The 21,321-nt window shown below is 39.6% G+C and overlaps 1 long non-coding RNA gene and 1 other non-coding gene across 2 annotated transcripts; both read left to right on the top strand.

Annotated features, from left to right (window-relative positions):
• The first annotated feature begins 5,791 nt into the window (after window positions 1-5,791).
• Window positions 5,792-5,929, top strand: LOC115277170. The gene has a single exon (XR_003902275.1). It is a non-coding gene; the product is annotated as a small nucleolar RNA SNORA70 (small nucleolar RNA).
• Window positions 5,930-17,564: 11,635 nt separating this feature from the next.
• LOC115276941 lies at window positions 17,565-19,916 on the top strand. The gene is made up of 3 exons (XR_003902128.1): window positions 17,565-17,646; window positions 17,785-17,910; window positions 19,747-19,916. It is a non-coding gene; the product is annotated as an uncharacterized LOC115276941 (long non-coding RNA).
• Window positions 19,917-21,321: the final 1,405 nt, after the last annotated feature.

Below are 21,321 nucleotides of genomic sequence, written 5' to 3'. Positions count from 1 at the left end.
TCTGTCTGCTTCACAGGGAAGTTTCTTGTAACATTAAATAATCCTTGTTCTTATTGGCTTTATGCAGCACTAGAGGCAAAAGCGTGCAAAATAAAAGAAAATGTGAGTGAAAATAATTCCATGAAATTTAAAGGGGCACAGAAGTGTAAACATTACTGCTTGTGACTTTTTAATAATAGAGGCTAAAACATCATCATTTTTTAGGTTCAGTGAAAGTCAACTAGTAGTTTTGAGGCTTTGCTTTTGTATCTGACTCTTTGGGAAAGAGTGTGAAGTTATACATATGGACCTAAGTACACAAAGGCAATTTTTGTATGGTAAGCTCCTTGCCTCGAAAAGCAAAGATGTGTGACAAAGAATTAGAAGCCAGTGTTCTTTTACTGTTGCTCTTTCCCCCTAAGACCCACACTTTGATTCTTGCTAATCTATCTCTCATTGAAAATGTGTATGGGGAAAAATGTGGGTCTCCTAGCTCAGGGCTAGAGATAATTGGCAGAACATGGGAGGAAAATCAGTGGTCAGGGAAGGGTATGGAAGAGAAAAAGAGGGACCTGGGAATTGGTGAAAAGAAAAGACAATGTACAGGGAAAATCAATCCTCCTGATTATGGCATGTAGAGAGAAGAAACTAAGCTATAAAAATGGAAAGTGGGAACCTCAGATTCAATCAATCAGACGCCATGTGGACATAGCTTTAAAAAATGAGGCTATTATCGCTCAAGTTCATTTGACAGAGCTTACATGTAAGAGTTAAGTGATGATCACTCTTGTCCACAATCATAAAATAAGGTGCCAAAGTGATTTATCACTCTACTTTTCTAACTTACCTCAACTTTAAGAAGCATCTATAAATTTGGGTCTTACCTTTAAAATCTCAGAGCTCAATCTCTGCACATAGTAGGCATTCAATAAGTATTTGATATATTTGATAAATGAGTTGAAAGAATGCAACTCTGCTAATATTAATTTGAGTTCATGGAGTTGGAGGGTTCAAGGCTCAAAAAGAATGCATTTCACTCCTTATCCCTTTATTTCCTTAAATGTGAAACTCCTCCAGTCTGTGTAGATAAAGTAATAATAGCTGGTGCTTATTCAAGGATTGTTGTGTCAGGAACTATGCTAAGAAGTTCACATGATCTCAATTAATCCTTGCAGCATAAGTGAGCACATAATTACCCAACATTAAGGATGGGAAAAGTAAAATTCAGGGAGGCTACCTTTAGAAAGGTCAAGTTAACTCAGCCAAAGGTCACAAAGCTGGTAAGTTGAGATCATGTTAAGCAGTTGCATATGGTTTTCCTTAATAATCTTATTTTAGTGGAAGGGGCACTAGGAAGTAAATCAAGAATTGTAACTACCTTTCTCTAAGTGGTTGGGGCTGGAAGAAAGTGTGTACAATGAAAGTAAGCTATCATTAAAACCTGAACACTTGTCTGTTGACAGTGATTTTAAGAATAGATGGAGTAGTTAGGCCAGAGGCTTTCCAATACTTTCAGTGGCAACCAAAGTAAGAAATACATTCTACATCCTAACATGCGTGTGCACACACACACAGGTACACACAAAAACACACATACATATTATAACATATAGTACATAACTGAAATAAACTGAAATAAAACTTTCATTAAGCAATGCTTATTATTACTATGTGTGACACATATGAATATTTTCCATTTCTTTTTCTTCTCGTCCCTTCTCCTTCCCTTCCATTCTATTTTACTCCAGTATTTTTTTTTGAGTATGGTTGCACATAATGTTACATTAGCTTCTGGTGTACAACAGTGATTCAACGTCTCAATACATTATGTTATGTTCATGGCAAGTGTATCTACCATCGGTCACCATGCAACGCAATTACAGTACCATTGACTATATGTATATACTATGCTGTAACTTTTATTCCTGTGACTTAGTCATTCCATTATGGGAAGCCTGTGTCTCCCACTCTTCTTCACCTATTCCACGCCCCCCCCCAATTTCCTCTTCTCTGGAAACTCTTTCTTCTATTTATAGGACTGATTCTGCTTTTTACTTGTTTGCTCATTTGTTTTTTAGACTCTACATATGAGTGAAATCATCTGGTATTTGTCTTTCTATGACTTAATTCACTAAGCATTATGCCCTCCTAGGTCCATCCATGTTGTTGCAAATGATAAGATTTTATTCTTTTTATAGCTGCATAATCCAGTGTGTGTGTGTGTATGTGTGTGTGTGTGTGTGTGTGTGTGTGCGCCATGTCTTCTTTACCCGTTCATCTATCATTGGGCCCTTGGGCTGCTTCCATACCTTGGCTATTGTAGGTAATGCTGCAATAGACATCGGTCTCCATATATCTTTTAAAATTAGTGTTTTCATTTGCTTTGGGTATATACCCCATGGTGGAGTTACTAAATCATGTGGTCTTTGTATTTTTAATTTTTTGAGGAGTGTCCATACTGTTTTACTTTCTTACTCTATATACAAAAACAAGCTCAAAATGGATTAAAGACCTAAATGGGAGACCCAAAACCATAAAACTCCTAGCAGAGAACATAGGCAGTAATTTCTTTGACATCAGCTATAGTATCATTTTTCTACTTATGTCTCCTAAGGCACGGGAAACAAAGTGAGAATAAATGATTGGGACTACATCAAAATAAAATGCTTCTTTTGCACAGCAAAGGAAACTATCAACAAAACAAAAAGCCTACTGAATGGGAGAAGATATTTGCAAAGACATATCTGATAGGGGGTTAGTAGTCAAAATGGATAAAGAAATTATAAAACTCAACATCAGAGAAACCACAAATAATCTGATTGAGAATGGACAGAAGACCTGAATAGACAGTTTCCCAAAGAAGATACATAGATGTCCAACAGACACATGAAAAGACATGCAACATCACAAGTCATCAGAGAAATACAAATCAAAACCACAACAAGGTATCACCTCATACCTGTCAGAATGGCTAAAATTAAAGACAAGAAATGACAAGTGTCAGTGAGGATGTGGAGAAAAAGGATCTCTCCTGCATGCCTGATAGGAATGTAAATTGGTGCCGACACTGGAAAACAGTATGGCGGTTCCTCAAAACATTAAAAACAGAAATATCCACTTCCGTATTTTAAATGCTGGTTGGGACACCCTTTGTTGACGTCACTATTCACTAATAGGTTATGATCTGCAGTTTGAAAACCACTGAGATAGAGGGTAATAAAGGTGATAGAAGGAGCACAGATTTTTGATTCATGAGTGGTGGCACTGCTGGGATGTTAACTGTGTGGGCTAAAGCAAGTGACCTCTTCTTAGAACTTGAGTTTCTCATCCACAAAACGTGGGAAATAATACCTACCTCAAAAGGCCATTGAGAATAGCAAGCAGTGAACATAGGCACCTACCCTAGCACCTAGCATCTCCTAGAAGTATGATGATAGCAGTGTAATGAGGCATTTAAGAATGGAGAGTGCTGGGTCTGGCACCAGCTAGCTGTGTGAGCTTAGGTAGGTAATGTCTCTAAACTTCTAAATCCTATAATCTCTCTAAGCTATAGTTTACTCACCTGTAAAAAATTGGAGGAATAATAATACCTACCTCATAGGATTGTTTGAGGATTAAGTGTGGTAATATATGTAAAGGCCTTAGCACAATGCCTGGTGCTTAGTAAGTGCTCAATAAATTATTGGCTATATTAGCTGTCCAACAAATATATCTACTGTCCAACCACTAGGGTAGTCTGGAGTTTTCTAGACTAGGTTACAATATCTATTTTAATGAGATAAACTCAGGATCGTGTGTGTGCCTGTATGTGTGTGCATAATCAAAACTGCTGTTACTTTGCTCATCAGTAGTTTCTAGAGATAAAATCAAACTTGACTGTAGCAAAGGAAATCATTTTTATAAGGAAAGGTTAGATCCAAATTGGGTTCCCTCTCCTTGTTCTTTGAAAGTATTTCCACAAAATTCTATCTTTGGCTTGACATTAAAAGTCTATTTTTAGTGAGTAGACTTAACCCAAAAAAATGAACAAAGGAAAAGAAAAAACATGACTCTACACACCAAGTAGTGGGGAGTGAGTTTAATTTTTCTAGTTCAACTAAAAAACTCTATGGCATGGTCTCCGCCTAACATCTTACTTTCTCTACTTGTTTGAAGCAGCCTTCAAGATGGCCACTAGGGATCAAAGTCTCACGGCCTTCACATTCTATGTAATCTCCTCCTCCTGTTGAGTACAGACTATACTTAGTGACTCACTTCTAAGAGAATAAGGTGGAAATAATAATGTGTGATTCAAAAAGTAGGTCACAAAAGGCAGTGTGGCACCACCTCTCTTTTGTATCTCTTGCTCTGGGAGAAGTCAGTTACCATCTTGTGAGTAGACCCATGAAGAGGCTCATGTGATGAGGAAGTAAAGCCTTTTGTCAATAGCCATGTAAGTGAGATTGAAAGCTGATCCTGCAGACCCTTCAAATGACTATAGCCACAGCCAATAGTTTGATTGTGACCTCACCAGAGGCCCTGAGCCAGAATGATCCAGTTAAGCTGCTCTTGGATTCATGACTCTCAGCAACTGTGAGATGATAGTGGTAGTTTCAACCTGTTAAGGTTTGGGGATGATTTGGTAGGTAGGGGTAGATAGTGAATACATCACCCTTGAATCTTTCCACAGCATCTCAATGTCAGGTTGGTTAGTTCCTTATTCCATGAATGTTTATGAACTCCTTGCTATGTGTCAGGTAGCATGACTACTTTCAGATCCTAACTTTGAGGAGCTTACAGTCCAGGGTGGAAGTACTGTAGGCACACTAACAGTGAAAATGCTAGGTACCTGTTAATGCCACCATGTGGTTTGATAGTGGGCTTTGGGGACTCAGGAGGGAATGAGGACTTCCAGCCATGTCAGAAGAAAGACTTAGGGAGGAGATGGCACTTGACTTGAGCCTTGATACCAAGGTGTGATGGCTTTTTCAGGTGTCGACTTGGTGAGGCTGCACTACATTCCCCATAATTCCCATTCTTTTATGTTTCTATTTAGGGTAAAGCACGAGGGAGATTTTCCCTAATGGCAGAAGGGAAGCAGCAGCCATTTTGTGATGCACACAAGTCACTGCTGATCTGCTAATTTACCTTGTTGACATGATGCAGTGGCTGGGTCTGTGAGTGCTCCACCTTACCCTGCATCTGCATCCTCCTTTAGCATTTTTTACTTCTGGGCCAGCCATGTATGTGTAGCTCTGTGATCAAGGGCTTTTAGCTTCTGAGGAATACTCCCATCACCAAGGTGAGAGACAAGACTACACAAGGTTTTGATCTTTCCTTGTGCTTGTGGTGCCAGCCTTCCTGACTGCCTGCCCCATGCCTTTTAAGCTCCAGCTTCAGATGACAGTCATATTAGAGACTGTTTCACCAACTCCCACAGTTGTGTAAGCCAGTTCCCTACACAAGGTACAAGGTGAACAGGTGAAGAAAGAAAGAATACTCGAGGCAGAAAAAGTAGCATGAACAAAAACATGGAAAGGAAAATACAGGACTAATGCAATTCATAACCACTGGCACACCATTCGTACTTGATGAATCAGAATAAATGCTGGTCCCAGCACGGACCAACCAGTGTGAACAGTGGCACCAGCACTCCAACAGTCGAGATGAATGCTGGCTGGAGTGCCAAAGCAGGGTCTTCAAGGGTCCTGGCCATTCCCCTTTAATTACTGAACTATGAAAACTATGCGAGGAGATGTCTAAATGGATCTTGTGGTGGTTAAGAACATTTGGGGGTCCACCAAAAATATGACTATTTCCCAACTGGAACAGAGTGTTTTATATTTTAACAACTTGTGCTTTTTCCCCTTGGTGGCCCCATGTGCCGTGGCTGCAAACAGTAGGCTCCTTGGGAGTGTATACAGCCTTGTGACTGAATGAGTTACCCTAATTAGGGACCTTGGAGACAGCCCTTTTCAGGGGACATTGATGTCTGACCTCATGCTATCCCCAGTCTAGGCTCCAGACAGATACGTGGGATGCCTTTAGAAAGCCCCAGAGTGCATGGCCAGAGTCCGTGATGACTTAACCAAGTCATCATGTCCATCTGTACCCATCTGCAGAACAAGGAACACGTGATTGAGGCATAATGCAGGGCCAAGTTCAAGTTCCTTGGTCGCCAAGAGCCACATTTCCAAGAAGTGGGGCCTTACGAAGTTTAATGTGGGTGAATTTGGAGAGACAGTGGCTGAAAGGCAGCTTATCGCTGATGGCTGGGGGGTCAAATCTATCCCTAAGCATGGCCCCCTGGACAAATGGCAGGCTGCACACTCATGAGAACCTCAGCATTACTCCCTTCTTACTCATGCCTGCCAATAAATCCTACTTCCTGTCAAAAAAATTTTTAACAGCTTGTACCATCCTATTGATGCATTCCGACTGAATGCCAGATCTGAAGGAAATATGCAAGGAGAATGTGATGAAGAACACACTGTTTAGTGTGATGGAACATTGGCTGGGTGTGTGGCTATGGTTTTAAACCCCAGTTACTCACGTCAATGAAACTGATTTAACCTGCTGTGTCTTATGTGGCCATGGTCAACATAGCTATTAAAACTGTTACATGGAGAAATGCAATTTAATGCAATGAGAGAAGACCAGAACCCTATCCCTTCACTGAATGAGGGATCAGAAAACATGAATTTCAGCCTCCATTCTGCCACGGACACACTGTAATTTGGCAAGTCACTTACTACAGCTTGTCCTGGAACCAGAAAGCAGTGACTTTACCTTGGCATTTTTCCCTGCAATTTTCTGGAGATCTGGAACATTTCTCTGTTCCTTAAAACCATAGCCATTAGCCCCTTCAACTCTGAAGTCGAGACACATTTCACTGAAAAAGCTTGCTTTGTACTTGACTGCCTTATCACCACAAGTTTGTTCTGGTCATTACTTGATATGAATTTATCCATGATTGCCTTTTTCTCTCTAGGTATCACAACTGTAAGTTTATCTCTCCTTCTGATTGCCTCATTCTCTCAGAAATTATTTACCTGGTATTCCTTTTATAGCTCATAATGTCCCCTGGTACTTAGAAATCTGTATACAGCAGGTGCCTATTAAATTCTTAAATGTCCATATATCATTTCAGTAAATTGTCCAGTTCCAGAAAAAAGTCAAGCAGGGCATTCTAAACTAAAATATTTAAGGTTTTGGGGTTGTGTATAGCTCTGTGTTGTCTCTGCCTCCCTTCCGCTAGCATGAATAATTAAGAATATAGTTGGACCCCTGTGTCTGCATGCCCATAATAGCATTTGTGTGCATATAATAACGGTGTATAAATTAACATCTTTTACTTCAAATGAAAAGGCAGTCTTGTTCAGTGATGAGTAAGTATGAATACAAAGAGCATTTCAGTTTCCTCAGGGCCATTAACATCTCTTGGACAAGCTCAAACTATAAGAAATCAGTGTTTGCAATTAAAAAGAAACTCAAATCATAAACAGAAAAAAAATAATATCAACTCTGAGATATTTTAAATATTCTTCTCATTGGAGTCTTAGGGAAGTTGGGCTTCAAATTTGCCACAATTGAAGACCATCCTCACTAACAAACACGTCACTATCCACTCACTGTCATTCAGGAAAATGACATACAGGTTAAACATTCTATAGGGAAAAATAAACACAGGAAAATATTGGACTGTGGTTAAAAACAAACTTTTAACTTCAAACAAAAAGTAGATTGCAGATTGACAAAATGGTGGTATCTGAATGTGATTGCTGGAAATTAGGAATTTTGAATTAAAATTCTTCACTCTCAAGCAATTGAATTAGTAAAAGAAATTACCAAGAGAAGCTGGGCAGAAAGGAGTCTAAACAAAAATCTTAAGGCTCTTGAAATTACCATGAGGCAAATTTTCCTTCTTAAGCCTGGAAACTTTCCCTCAAAATGATGAGGTCGGTTTTTAATCATTTCTACTTTCCTTGTTTTTGTATTTAACAAACATGTATTTAATTGAATTTGAATATGCTTGACGCAGCCATGAGTGAAAAAACTTAACATATACACTTAGCATGACCTTGTGAATTCTACAAGGCAAAATAAGAAGTTTTCCTCCTCATTCTATTTTCCTGGAATAAATCATAGGTTGTTCCACTGTTATTAAACCACTTTTCAATAAGAGTTCATCTCCCAGCATTAGCATGAATAAATTTCTCTTCTCCCGATAGAAAGCAGCTCACCATTTTCTTTCATAACCACGTCCAGTCCTTCAGCAAGGTCACAAGTCCACTTACACATACAACTAGGTGTATATAGTTCCTAATTCTTAGTAAGGTTCTCACTCCCCAATATAAAAAATATCTCAATATATGCCAGTAGATTTACTCAGAATTGGTCTTCTGAGTCCATATTTTGCCTCCTGTAGATTTCCTTTCATAAAGAGCATCACAGAAGCCTTACTCATTAGCATTCTGAGTCGGTCCTCCAATGTGCGGGCAGCCCTAGTGTAATTTATACTTGGTTCATCCCCTGTTTCCAGTTCTTTACATCAAACCCCCCTATTTGTGCTGAGGATAAGTGAGCCAATGGAAAAGGTTTCGAACCCTTGGCAAATTTCATCATAAAATACACCAAAATGCTATAATCTGTATGCAATCTTCATTAAGAATTTCTGCCACTGCTTGTTGAAGCCACAGCACAGCCCCCCCTCATAATCACTGCACCCTGCATGGTGTTAGTTAACATCATGAGACAAATGTTGAGATCTTTTTTCGCATGTTCATTAGCACCAAGTGGGAAGAAACTGCTAGATACAGGCATGAAACTTTGGGGGATAAGTCAGGCTTATACATTATTCGGCCAACTTTCTAAGCATCCATGAAAAAACAAAAAGGCTGGAATAGAAGTAATTTTCTGTTTTTCTCCAGATATGTTAGGGACAGTGCCAATTTTCAGCTTCACTGAAAAGAGGGTGATCTTTACTAGCTGTAAATACTAATGGGCAAATCACTTAACATTTCTGTCTCAGATTTGTCCCTTATAAAATAGGGATATTTCATCTACCTTGTAGGGTTGATAAATGGATTAAATGAGCTAATACAGATAAAGCACTTTGAAGAGATCCTGGAGCTGTTATCACCCCCCTCCCCAACCTTTTTCTCATCTTTGTTTTGCTAACTCTCTGTTTTACATTGTCTCTTGAAATGCACTGGGGACCCCAGAGTTTCAAAATGGGACCGCAGGGAGTGACTGGACTCTGACGCACAGCCCCTTCACTCGTCCTTTTCTCCTTGAACCTCTGCTCCTGGAGCACTTGCTAAGTGCCAGTCACTTACTATGCTAAGCTCTTCACAAACACTTCTGCATGTAAACCTCAAGACAAGCCTAATAGGATAGACCCTACCATAATTTCCATTTTATTGATGAGCAAATAATCAGATTATTTCAGTTTGTTTGTTGAGTTGTATAATTTCTTTACACACTCTGGACATTAACCCCTTATTGAATATATCTTTGCAAATATAGTTTGCTTATAGAATTAAGCCCCACAATCTTTAAGAAGGGGATAGATTTCTTGGTCATATTAACTTTGTTTTAGGGGTTTTAGTCACCTCAAGACTACTTAGGATAACTTCTAGAGTTGAAAGGACCTTTACATTTGATGTAATCCACATGAAGGAGTTAAGGCTCAGAGAAGTCAATGACTTCACCCAAGGTCACACAGCCAGTTATACAGAGCCTGCAGCTACAGTACACTGCTTTTTATCTTTGTGCCATTTTCCATGATTAGTGGATCTCTTCAGGTGTGGAAATAATCAAGTATGCACTCATCTCAGGGTAAGGAAATCATATCCTTAAATGAAAAATGAATTGAAGGGAGAAAAGAAATACTTGGGATAGGTTTCTTTAACTTAAAATTAAACACAATTGCTTTAAGTGAGCAACATCTTAAAAGATGGCATTAAAGTCCTAACCCAGAAGCTACAAGTATAATAATAAAAGGTTTACAGCCCTTGTTTTACTAGACATTCTTCAATTCCACTTTCTTTCCTGTGTTCTAAGGACAGTATTCTCTCAGCTTCTCTAAGACTTCATCTGATTTAAACCTGAATTCCTTATGAAAAAAAAAGGGGGATTCCCTGTTCTTGCACCCACCCCTCCCACATTGCTCCTGAGACACACACACACACACACACACACACACACACACACACACACACACTTATTCTTCTCAGAATGAAATCTTTTTTTCATCTCTTCTTTCTCACAGCCTTCCACCACCTCCCCCAAATCCCTCCCTCAAAATCTAAACTTCAGCATTTGGCTCAGTGACATTCTCTCAAGATCAAAGTCAAATGATAATTTCCATGAAAATCAAAGTAATTTCTGTCTCACTCCCTCTCTCACTGAAAGCCTGGGTCTCCCACCCATGAGATACTAAAAATCCCACACTTCCCCTTCTCAGGATGGAACTCTCTGCTCCCTCTTCCTTTCTTTAGGTGTCTCCACTTGAAGCACAGGACTGCTTTTCTGCAGAGATGCTGATAGAAACTTTCAGCTTCAAGTTCAAGATCTCCCTACTTTCAGTGTCTTTCTTTCTCTGGGATAAGCAATGCTTGTGAGGCTTGAGGTGAAGGTGGGGAGAAAAGGACAAGAATGGGGCGGGGGTGGAGGTTGGAACAGAAAAAGGAGAGGAGACACAGGGGAGATGGTAAGTCCTAAGTGACTTTCTGTGTGTCCTGTATCGCTGTACAGGTAAGAAGCGTATTCTTATGTGTGAGTGACCTCAAGTTCACAGAAATCATGTAAAATTTTAAAGATCACAGAGTTGGTAAATGGTCTGGTTAAAATATAACCCAAGGCTGTCTGACCTCAGAGTCCAAATTTTGTGCAAGGATGTGAGGTCAGTGACACAAACTGGAGGTAGAACAGAAGGGCTCTCTGCACCACCATGATCCCAGTTATACCCCCGTGGACTTGCTTCATACATCTTTATGATGAATTATCCACCCGGCCCTGTTTAGCTAGTTAATGATGAACTCTGCTGTCATTGCCCTACCCTCGCTCCATGCACAACCACATACATGCCCAAGTAGCTCCTTTATTGCAAGGCCAACCGAGGAGGTTCTGAGTTTTGCCCTTAAAGTGAAAGGGCCCATTCTGAAATCATTGCTGCTGGCAAGTACCTTGCCACAAAGTCACTAATTGGAGAGTTAACTGATAATAGGGGGACTTCATGCTTTTCTTTGACCAGGATGTCCTCTGAGAAGCTTCATGCAAGTGAAAATAATTTTGCTCCGTAAGAAATGGAAACAGTAATTCTGCACTTAGTTAGGAAACACCGTCAGAAAGGAAATAAGGTATTTTTTTTTCATTTGAGAGGAAAATATCAAATCACTAACACAGGAAATCTCCCTAGAGTCTACCTCCAGTAGGAAAGCTCATTTTATATTTTGCAAGTTTTATGAGAAAAGCATTCAGCTCTAATAAGTAGCTATTTGAGTATTATTCCTTGTGTGTGAAATTCATTTGTTGAGACTAGCGTAATACCTTGGGATGAAGACTGGTCCCAATAGAAGCTATAAGTCATCATAGGGATTATGACATGAAATGTTCAGATATCCATTATTAAAAATGAATGTTTTCTTTTGCTACTTTTCTGCCTCATGGGGAAAAGAAAGAAAAGTACCTTACAGATTCCATTAAAATAAACAAACAAACCAAATCCTAGAGTGTATATTCAATAAAATCTTGGCTTGACACAAGGTCCTGAGTTGGTAATCTGAATCGGCAAGTGGTTTTCCTGATCTGATCGGTCAGGAATATAAAGAAATGGAAGGCAAAACAAACATTTAATGAGCACAGTACCCTTGCGTATTGCCATCTAACATGGTAGTGCTGTTCCACTACTACTCTGGACTAAGCTCTGAGACCTGCTTTGGCCAATCTGATGAACACAATGTGTTGCAAGTAGAGACCTGAGAAGAGTTTAAGTTTCCACTTGTTCCTGTGTTCTGCCATAGCCATGAGAACATGTCTGTGTTAGCCTGCTGGAGGGTGAGACCCATAATAGAACAGAGCTAAGTCACCCCAATCACTCCCACTGAGACCATCCTAGATGAGTCAGCAACCAGACAATCCTTGCACACATTAGCAAGTCCAACCAAGACCGTCAGAATTACTCAGCCGAGCCAAGGTCAGCAGAGCTTCTGAGCACACCTCTCAGATGCATGAGTACTAAATGTTTATTGTTGTGTAGTTTGCGGTAGTTTGTTATGCAGTGTTACTGTGAGACTAGATAATTTTGTGGGATACAAAACCCACAGTTAGGAAATGGTTTCTGGATATCAAAACACAATGGAAGTTGTGTGGCATGTTACATCAAAGTAACAGTAAAGATTTGTGTTCAGATAGACTGTGGGAAGGATTCATTCTCATGTAAAAGGTAAGTTCATTTCTCTGCCAATCACACAAGGAAAAGGGTAACTCTCGGAATGAAAATGAAATCTAAGAATGAGGGTCATAGTCAGGTGGGTGACATGACAGGATCTCTCCTAGGCAGGAGCTCTTGTCTCAGCAGGTATTTCTCTAGGGTCCATTGAGAATGACTTCTGCTTTGTGAGGGCTGCCCAGGAGCCGGAAAGTGAAGGGTTCAGGAGTTTCCATGTGACGACGATGATGATGGTGATGTATGACACTTTCCATGTGATGATAATGATGATGTATGACACTTTACTGAGCAGGCTGCTTATGTCCCAGGTGGTATACTCAGCTCTTGACATATAGTAGCTCGTTTAATTTTCATAGCAGCCCTATAAGGTATTACTTTTTCCCCGTTTTATACATGAGGAAGTTGAAGCCCAGAGCTAATAACTTGCCAAAGACAAATAAAGAATAGAGCTGGGTAGTCACCAATCTGGCTCTGGCACCTCTGTGCCTAAGGGCTTATGGAACCAAACAGCAGACAGGTTGGGTTGGGGCCAGACTTTATACTTTGTAAGCTCAGTTGTTGTTGGCCCTTGCACTCTGTTTCTTTCTCCGAACAGGAAGGAATTTCATCCCACCATGAGGTCAGTGTCATGGTAGCATCAGGAGAAGAATAGGTAGAGAGAGCTGTGGTGAGAAAGCAAAAGATAATCCCAATGGGAAAGTCAAGCTGGGGACAAGGTCAAGTGACCTTAGTCAGGGGTTTTATCTCATTCGCTTTCACCAGGATATTCTCTACCTGGTGCTGTTTCCTTAGAGGTTCTGGGTTTAATTTTATGGCAGAGAGTAGAATTTCTTCATGTTTTGTACTTACAAGGCACTATTCTAAGCATTTCACATACATTATACATTGAATTCTGGCAACCACCCCTGAATGATTAAAGATATTTTTATCCTTAATTATTTATTAAATGTTTATTTTTGGGAGAGAGATTTAGAGCATGAGCAGGGGAAGGGTAGAGAGAGATGTAAAGAGAGAATCACAAGCAGGCTCCACACTGTCAGCACAGAGCCTGTTGTGGGACTCAAATTCACAAACTGTGTGATCATGACCTGAGGCAGCATCAAGAGTCAGACACTTACTTAATCAACGGAGCCATCCTTGTGTCTGTATCCTTAATTTTAAAGATCAATGAGACTCAAAATGCAGTTCCTGGACTGATGGCAAGCTATGAACTCTTTCCAGGTCTTAGCAAAATTGGAAACTGAGATGAGATAGTGAGAGTGAATGTTGAGAAACTTTTAACAAGAGTAATTTTTTTACCTGTTGAATCTAATAATCTTAAAGAAGTGAGTATGTACTTTTGATGTTTGTTTTCTATTTCATCTTTTTGGTAATTCATTTTCATACATTTTACAAAAGTATTTTTCCTCAGATGGATTGGGAATTTAAAAAATAGGGTTTGAGAAACACTTCTAGGTAGTAGAATCGAGGCTCAGAAATTAAGTTGCCACAGTTATAGTCATTAAGAGGCAGAATAAGAGTGAAATGCAAGACTTAACCAATGCCCATCAAATCATTTTATTTTTATTAAAATTAACATCAAAGTGATAAAGATTGTGCCCACCCACATCTTCCTATTTAAACAATGATGCAAAGTTTGATTTGGGGGTGAGAGGGAGGCTGGGTAGAGAGAGGAGGCATTGGGCCTTTCTACAGACCATCAGTCAAGTACTTAGCACAGAAATAGGACTTTCAAGCTGAACTTTAAAAATTGAAAGGATGCCACAAGTGTGGACATGTAGTTCACACAGCAATGGCATGATTCTTGCAACATAACTTGGCAATATGAGCACAGCTTTTTCCTTTGCTCCCTTCTGCAACTCCCTAAGGGAGAAGTGTAGGAAATACGTAAAATCCTCATTTGAGAAAAATTGTCTAACAGATCCTACACCCAGTGAAGCATTTCATTTTGTGGTTTTAAATTCAGAAGTGTTGTTTCCTATCATCAGTGAAAGAAAAATTGTATCTTGACTCTAGAAAGCAGTAGTAGAGACACAGGGCTTTGGAGCAAGACACACCCAGACTTACAGCCTGCCTTTGCCATTTTCCTGCTCTATCACCTTGGCAGCAAGCTACCCTTTCTCATCTTTTTTTTCCTCCTTTGTAAAACGTGAATAATTCATAACTCCTAGGATTTTGAGATAATTTAATAAGGTAACTCGTATAAACTGCTCTCATCAAGTATGAAGTTAAAGGATAATTACATCAGATGCCCCCAAACCAAATACAATTCAGCTAGCTTGTTGAGATCCTTTCAAACGTGGTGGCTATACCATCTCACAATAATTAACTAAAAGATTTTTTAAATGTAGTTATTCAGCAAGTAAGTTTCTTTTCAGCAAGGAGTAAAACAAGGTCATTTGACTCCATTTAAAAAATTGAATTAACTGAATAGTTTGCATGTTTTGTTTCCATATACATGGAGTCTAATAATTCAGGATGATATTCTGGCCTATTGTACACCAAAAATGGTTTCATTACATTTGTGAGGCACTGGGGCACCTGGGTGGCTCAGTCGGTTAAGTGTCTGACTTTGGCTCAGGTCATGATCTTGCAATTCGTCAGTTTCGGCCCCACGTTGGGCTCTGTGCAGAAGCTCAGAGCCTGGATCCTGCTTCAGGTTAAGTGTCTCCCTCTCTGTCTGCCCCTCTCCTGTTCTTGCTCTCTCTCTCAAAAATACATAAACATTAAAAATTTGTTTTTAATTTGTGAGGTACTCTTATAGATTACTGATAATCTTATCAGCAATGTTTAGTAATGTTGGGAGAATCAAATTAGACTATACAATATATAGTTTCTAGTACATGATAAACCTGAATAAATATAGTTATTCCACCTTATTTATAATTGCTGCATTCTACCTTATTTATAACTGCTACTGTTTTTAGATTCAATGTCACTTTATAGCATTTGATTATGAACAATGATTAGCATTTTTGTCACCTTTTTTACTTCAAGACAACAGAATGAAATTATTTGTGCTGGATGGGTGAAAATATGGGCCTGTATGATTTAAAGCCACTGTGAATTTGCTTTGAAACCTGATGGTGGAATTTCTCCAGATGAATGACAATAAAACCTCCATGATAAATGATTCCCCAGGTCTGCCCTTCAACGACGTTCTGAAATGGGATTTCCTTTGGCATCTCCTCCAGTAATTGGCTGCTACGTTGTGTCCATAAGTGCTTGTGTACTCTTGATAGTTTTGCCTAACTCTTTTTGCCTTTAATCATTCCAGTAGTCTTTCCTGAACAAAACACAAACCTGTGCTTTAGATCATTAACTGACTTTCCTTGCAACCTCCTGGAGATCTGAAGTCCAGTCTCTTTTGGGAGCTCATTTCAGGCAACATTGGGAATGATTTCAGAACACCATACAGGACGAGTTCGAAAACCACCTGGAAACATTGGTAAGTAACGTTATTCCCATTATTGGGCTGTCACTTGGGTTGACGCTACAGATTTCAGGTTGTTCCAGAGTACACATAATAACAAGCTCACAGGATTATTTAAGCATTAAATGAGATTAGGTATATAAAAGTACTTTTCAAATGATCAGCCACATACAAAAGCTATACAAAGTTCAAATATTGCTATTTCATAGAATGCCTTTACTTCTCTGTGGTTCCTTTTATAGGCACAAGGTGGTTGCTGCAGCCAAATATCACGTTATTTATATGACGGTGTCCCAGGCAGGAAGTGAACAGTGGAAGGCTTTTCCAGGATTTTCTTTCTTTCTCATCAGGCAGGAAAATCTTTCCAGAAGCCCCCACTCCAGTAGACTTTCCTTAAGATTTCATTGGCCAAATCTAGGTCACATATTCATCCCTAAGGCAGGATCATAGAATTACCCATTCCAGGCAAGGAGAAACAGGATTATCATGATTGGTGTAGGCCAAAGGGACAAAAATGGTCTGATTTAAAGAGCTTTGATATTTAGCCTCTAGTCTTAAAAGCCTAGTTTAGCTCTTTTGGGCTCCCTTACTTCTTGGCTGCTAACCCGCTCCCACATGGATACTTATCTTATTCTAACACTCCCTGGACATCATGACTGTACATTCTGGCTTTTCCTTTTAAAATACCCTTTTCATTTTGATGAAGGAAGTATACAGTCTCAAAAAAAAAAAAATTCTTCAAGTGCTCCTGAACTCTGCTACATGAATTCTTTAATGTATGTCTCCTTCTCTATACCTCTTGTCCATCCAGGGCAATACAGAATTGAAGGGAAACAATGAGCTTTGGAAACAGTTGGACCCGAGTTTGAATTATAGCTCTATCACAACTTATTTAAGTCATGGAACCTCTTTGGGCCTCCATTTCCTCCTCAGTACAAGGAATATAAAAATGTCTACCTTCTAGAACTTAGTACAAGAATGTAAAGTACCTGGTGACCAAAAGAAATCCATTTTTTTTTAATTATTTCCATCAGTTCCTAAGATTGCTCTATCTCAAAAGACGGGTCAAATTCCTCAGTTAATCTCGGTTGGACATCCGGTTTTTGATGACTTATCCTGGCTTTAACACTGTACTTCTTTAAGAGCCCATTCATTGCTTCCGGTGTTCTGTTCTTCATTGATTGCAGTACAGTTCTGGATGAAAGGTACTAAGACCCCTTGCCTTCATCTGAAAGACATGACAATAAGGAATGCTTGTGAAAATAGAAAGAAAGATAAATGTAATGAACGTATAATAAAGTACAATAGGGTCAGCAATTGCCATTATAACAAAGACAAGACAGGTGGCTACTTGCAGTGGGTAATGTAAGCTCTGGCGATGTGAGTAGCAACAAGGACAGTAAAATTTCAAAGGGCAGCATTATCCAGAATGGTAAAGAGAACAACAGAAATCGAGAGATCGGGAGAAGACAATGGACTAAAAGAGAAAGGGACTTAGCATGACCCAAGTCATTCTAGTAAATGAACTATTGAGAGAGACCTGAAAGCACAGACAATCACATCTCTGTATATTTCCTTTAAAACATAACAAAACACTTATAATTAATGGTATTTGTTTCATTTAGGTACATAGCCAATTTATGTTATGATCTTTTTCATGGTGTATTGTTACACCAAGTATTTAGTTTTTTTCATTTTTGGTTATATAGATCCTCAAGAGAAGCCAAGTAATATCTAATACAGTTCAATCTGGCTCTTATCGCTGATTATCCCTAGATATGTTCATCTCCACTCTTACAAGGTAAAGGAGAGGTAAAATGTCTCACAGATATTTACCCGTTCTCATCTATTCTTAAGACCCTAAGTTTAGCTTAACCTATGAGCAGAAGCACAAGACAGATTTGCCATTGTCATTACGTCCTTTTTGTTCACATTCTAGACTGTCGACTTGGGTTCTACACACTGCCCTACATGAGTTGTCGAATGTACTGCACCCCTAATCTTGGCTGATCTAGCTCACCGATTTCTTGACCCTCTGCTTTGCCCTGACCTTACTATCTTGAAGGTAATTCTTTTTGTTTTGATTGCCAGCCAGGGTCTTCTGTCACCCATTTTACCATTCCCAAGGAAGATCTGCATCTTACATATGCTAAGAGGCAATGTTTTCTCTGACTTCAATCACCAGTACACAGCCCTGTTTCTACTCATACTCAGACTTTTCAGCCCTGCCCTCCATGGCTTTACTGGCCTCTTCCCAACCAATCCCAGAAGCCAGTCCTCCATGGACCCCTGTCTACCTTCAGGTCTCATTCTCAGTTTCAAACTCTGAATTTCACCTGCTGCTCGCCAAGTTCCCCTGCCTCCCCAGATTCTGAGCTGTGTTTTGGTGTAGCTCCCTCCTTGCAATAGTGAGAAAACAGAGAGGGGGAGAGAAAGCAGCACCTCACCAGCACTGTCCCACTTTCTTGGGCCCCGTAGTCCAGAAGGCAAGGCCCAACATGGAGACAGGGAAGACAAAGCTTTGCACCAACTGGTTGTTTAGAAATGGCTCCCTTTTTCTGTCACTAGTATACTCATGTCTCCCTAACTTTTAAAACAAGTGTAACCCCTAGATCAGAACATCACTTTTATTTCCTTGGAATCTCAAGAGAAGTAGCTCTAATTTCATCAAATCTAAATGATGATAACTACAAACTTTCACTGAGTGCTTACGTGTGATAACTAATATATTCCTCACTCAAACCCTCTGAGTTGTCATTTATCTCCATTTACCCATGAGGAAACTGGGAAAGGGAGGCAAAGTAACTTCTCCAAGATCACACAGCAAATGATTGCCAGATAGGATTCGTACTTGTACATTCTGCAGCCCAAGGTCTTAAATATTATGTCCCATGCTTCTAGGTCTTTGATATGGTACTTGGTATAAATACTTAAATAAACCAGAGAGGACATGCAAATGATGAATATGATGGATTTTGGCAGGGATTTTTCTTTAAGTTTGGAGATTTAAAAAAAAATTATATATGGGGGTGCCTGGGTGGCTCACTTGGTTGAGTGTCTGAGTTTGCTCAGGTTATGATCTCATGATGTGTGAGTTCGAGCCATGTGTCAGGCTCTGTGCTGACAGCTGGGACCCTGGAGCCTGCTTCAGATTCTGTGTCTCCCTCTCTCTCTGCCCCTCCCCCCCTTGTGATCTGTCTCTTTCTTTTATCAGTTCCTAAAGAAGACAGCTTTAGAGAGAAATAAGTTTCAGTGCACTATTGTTCAGAAATAACCCCAACTTTTTATCTTTAGCTTGCTTCAATTGCCAATTTTTTTTAAGTTGAAGAATGTGTCACTTGGCAGAGAAATTGTGACCCTAGGATAATTTCTAAACTCTTAAAAAAGGCTTAGTGTATGGGACAGGTGGTGATAGTAGATGAGGAAAGAGGGCGGTGTCAGTACAACCAACCAATGTTATGATTCCCAAGACTAATTCAGAAAGGAAAGAACGCATTTTATTGAAAATATTTAACAACTTTAGAAATATCAGTTGTTCTCTAACTACCTCTAGACAAAACAAAACAGATCCCCACATCTAATTCTTAGTGGGTGGGGGGCAGTGGAGAAAATGAACAATTCTCTGGATTGCCAGAATAGAGGCCAGTAAAGAGAGAAATTCTTGCTCCTGAGTGGCTGGGAAGGGATAGAAGGAAAGCTAGGAAAGAGCGGAGAAAGGAGAAGAAAGGGGCAGGTGAGTAGCTCTATTTAAATGAAAGAGGCAAATTTTTCTGCTCATTGAGGAAGGCTTTCAGGCCAAACCAGATCACAAAATATCCGCAAAGATTCAAATATGTCGTGTGCTTGTGGTGGCACATGTGTGCTCTCTTCTTTAAGTGGTAAAGTAGATCTTTGTCTACAGGTGTGTGAAGAGCTGGATCATGAAATAATGATCCTAGTGTTCTGCAAGCAACTGAAACATCTCTCTGGGAGCTTTTCAACATTTTTGGCTTAGACTTGACATGACAGCCTGTCTGGCATAGTTGGGATGATTTAGAATAGTGCTTCTCAAACTTCCATGTGCATGTGAATCATCCAGGGTTCTGATTAAAAATTCACATTCTAGTTTAGTATGTCGGGGATGGTGCCTGAGTTTTTGCATTTCCACCAATTTCCAGGTGCTGCCAATGTTGCTGGTGTTTAGATCACACTTTGAAGAAGGAGCAAGGGCCTGGAACACACAGTCACTGATCCACATAGATGTTTAAAGATGTGTAATATACACATATGAACTTGGGACACACATAGGTGCAAAGAAAGACATTCATTCATTTAGACAATAAATATGGAGCACAGTTTTCAGAGGACAGGCACTGTACACATAGATACATGTATGAAAAACATACAGATAACACACTTTAGGACTGATCTTTGCAAATGGATCTTTTAAAAATTACAAAATATTTCTTTGGATTTCTAAGGCATACATAATTCTCCAACACCAATCTCTTTGAATGGTTTTATTTTCTTTATTCTTAGTTACTAGATTTTCCTTCCTTTTCATTACATCTAGAAAATCCAAGTATGCTAAGGTATCTCTCTTTACTGTCTCAAATCCTTAAGCTGGATGGCATCAAGGTGAGAACATAGATATTAAAATTAAGAGGTCCAGGATCAAATTTCAACTCTGTCACTTAGACCACAACTTTAACCTCTTTGAGCTCCAGTTTCTTCATTTACAATATAGTGACAAAGTCTCCCTCACGTGGATGGCTATTCACCTAATTCAATATATATCTATTGTCGGTTGATTGCCTGCAAAGGACAAACAAATGAAATTGATTCAATTCCTTGACTCAAGGAATTCATAGTTTATGAACACAGATGTGGTAGAATCATGTAAAAGAAATAGCACACAAGAAAGGGAAGGGAAGGAATAGCACAGGGAGAAATTGATTACCTGGGGCATGGGTAAAGTCTTCCCAGAGGAGGTAATAGCTAGGCTGAAGGAGAAAATAGAGCCACATGCTTTTCAAATTTAATCTGCATCCAAATCACTGGAGTTCTAGATCCTGACTTAGTACCTGGGTCAGAGTATGTAATTCTGCATTTTCCAACAAGCTTTAAGTAATGCTATTATTGTTCATATACCTAGGGAAGAGAGGAAGTAGGGCATGTTAGCTGAATAAATACCAGCACAAAAGTGACACTGAAAAATGGTATGGTGGGGTTGAAGAACAATAAGTAGCTGGGAATGGTTAGACCATCAACTGCAGGGATGGAAGTGAGGGGAGATGATTCTGGAAAGTGGGCAGAGGTTGATCAAGGGAGAATTAAATAAAAAGACATGAGTGACTCTCCCTGGCACTTTAGTAGGCATATCTGCAAGGTTGCAGGATATAAGATCAACACACAAAAATAAGTCATATCTTGGAGCGCCTGGGTGGCTCAGTTGGTTAAACATCCGACTGCAGCTCAGGTATGATCTCATGGTTTG

Source organism: Suricata suricatta, chromosome 13 (genome assembly GCF_006229205.1).
Source record: "Suricata suricatta isolate VVHF042 chromosome 13, meerkat_22Aug2017_6uvM2_HiC, whole genome shotgun sequence".
NCBI classification, from domain to species: Eukaryota; Metazoa; Chordata; class Mammalia; order Carnivora; family Herpestidae; genus Suricata; species Suricata suricatta.
This window is presented reverse-complemented; position numbering and strand designations above follow the sequence as displayed.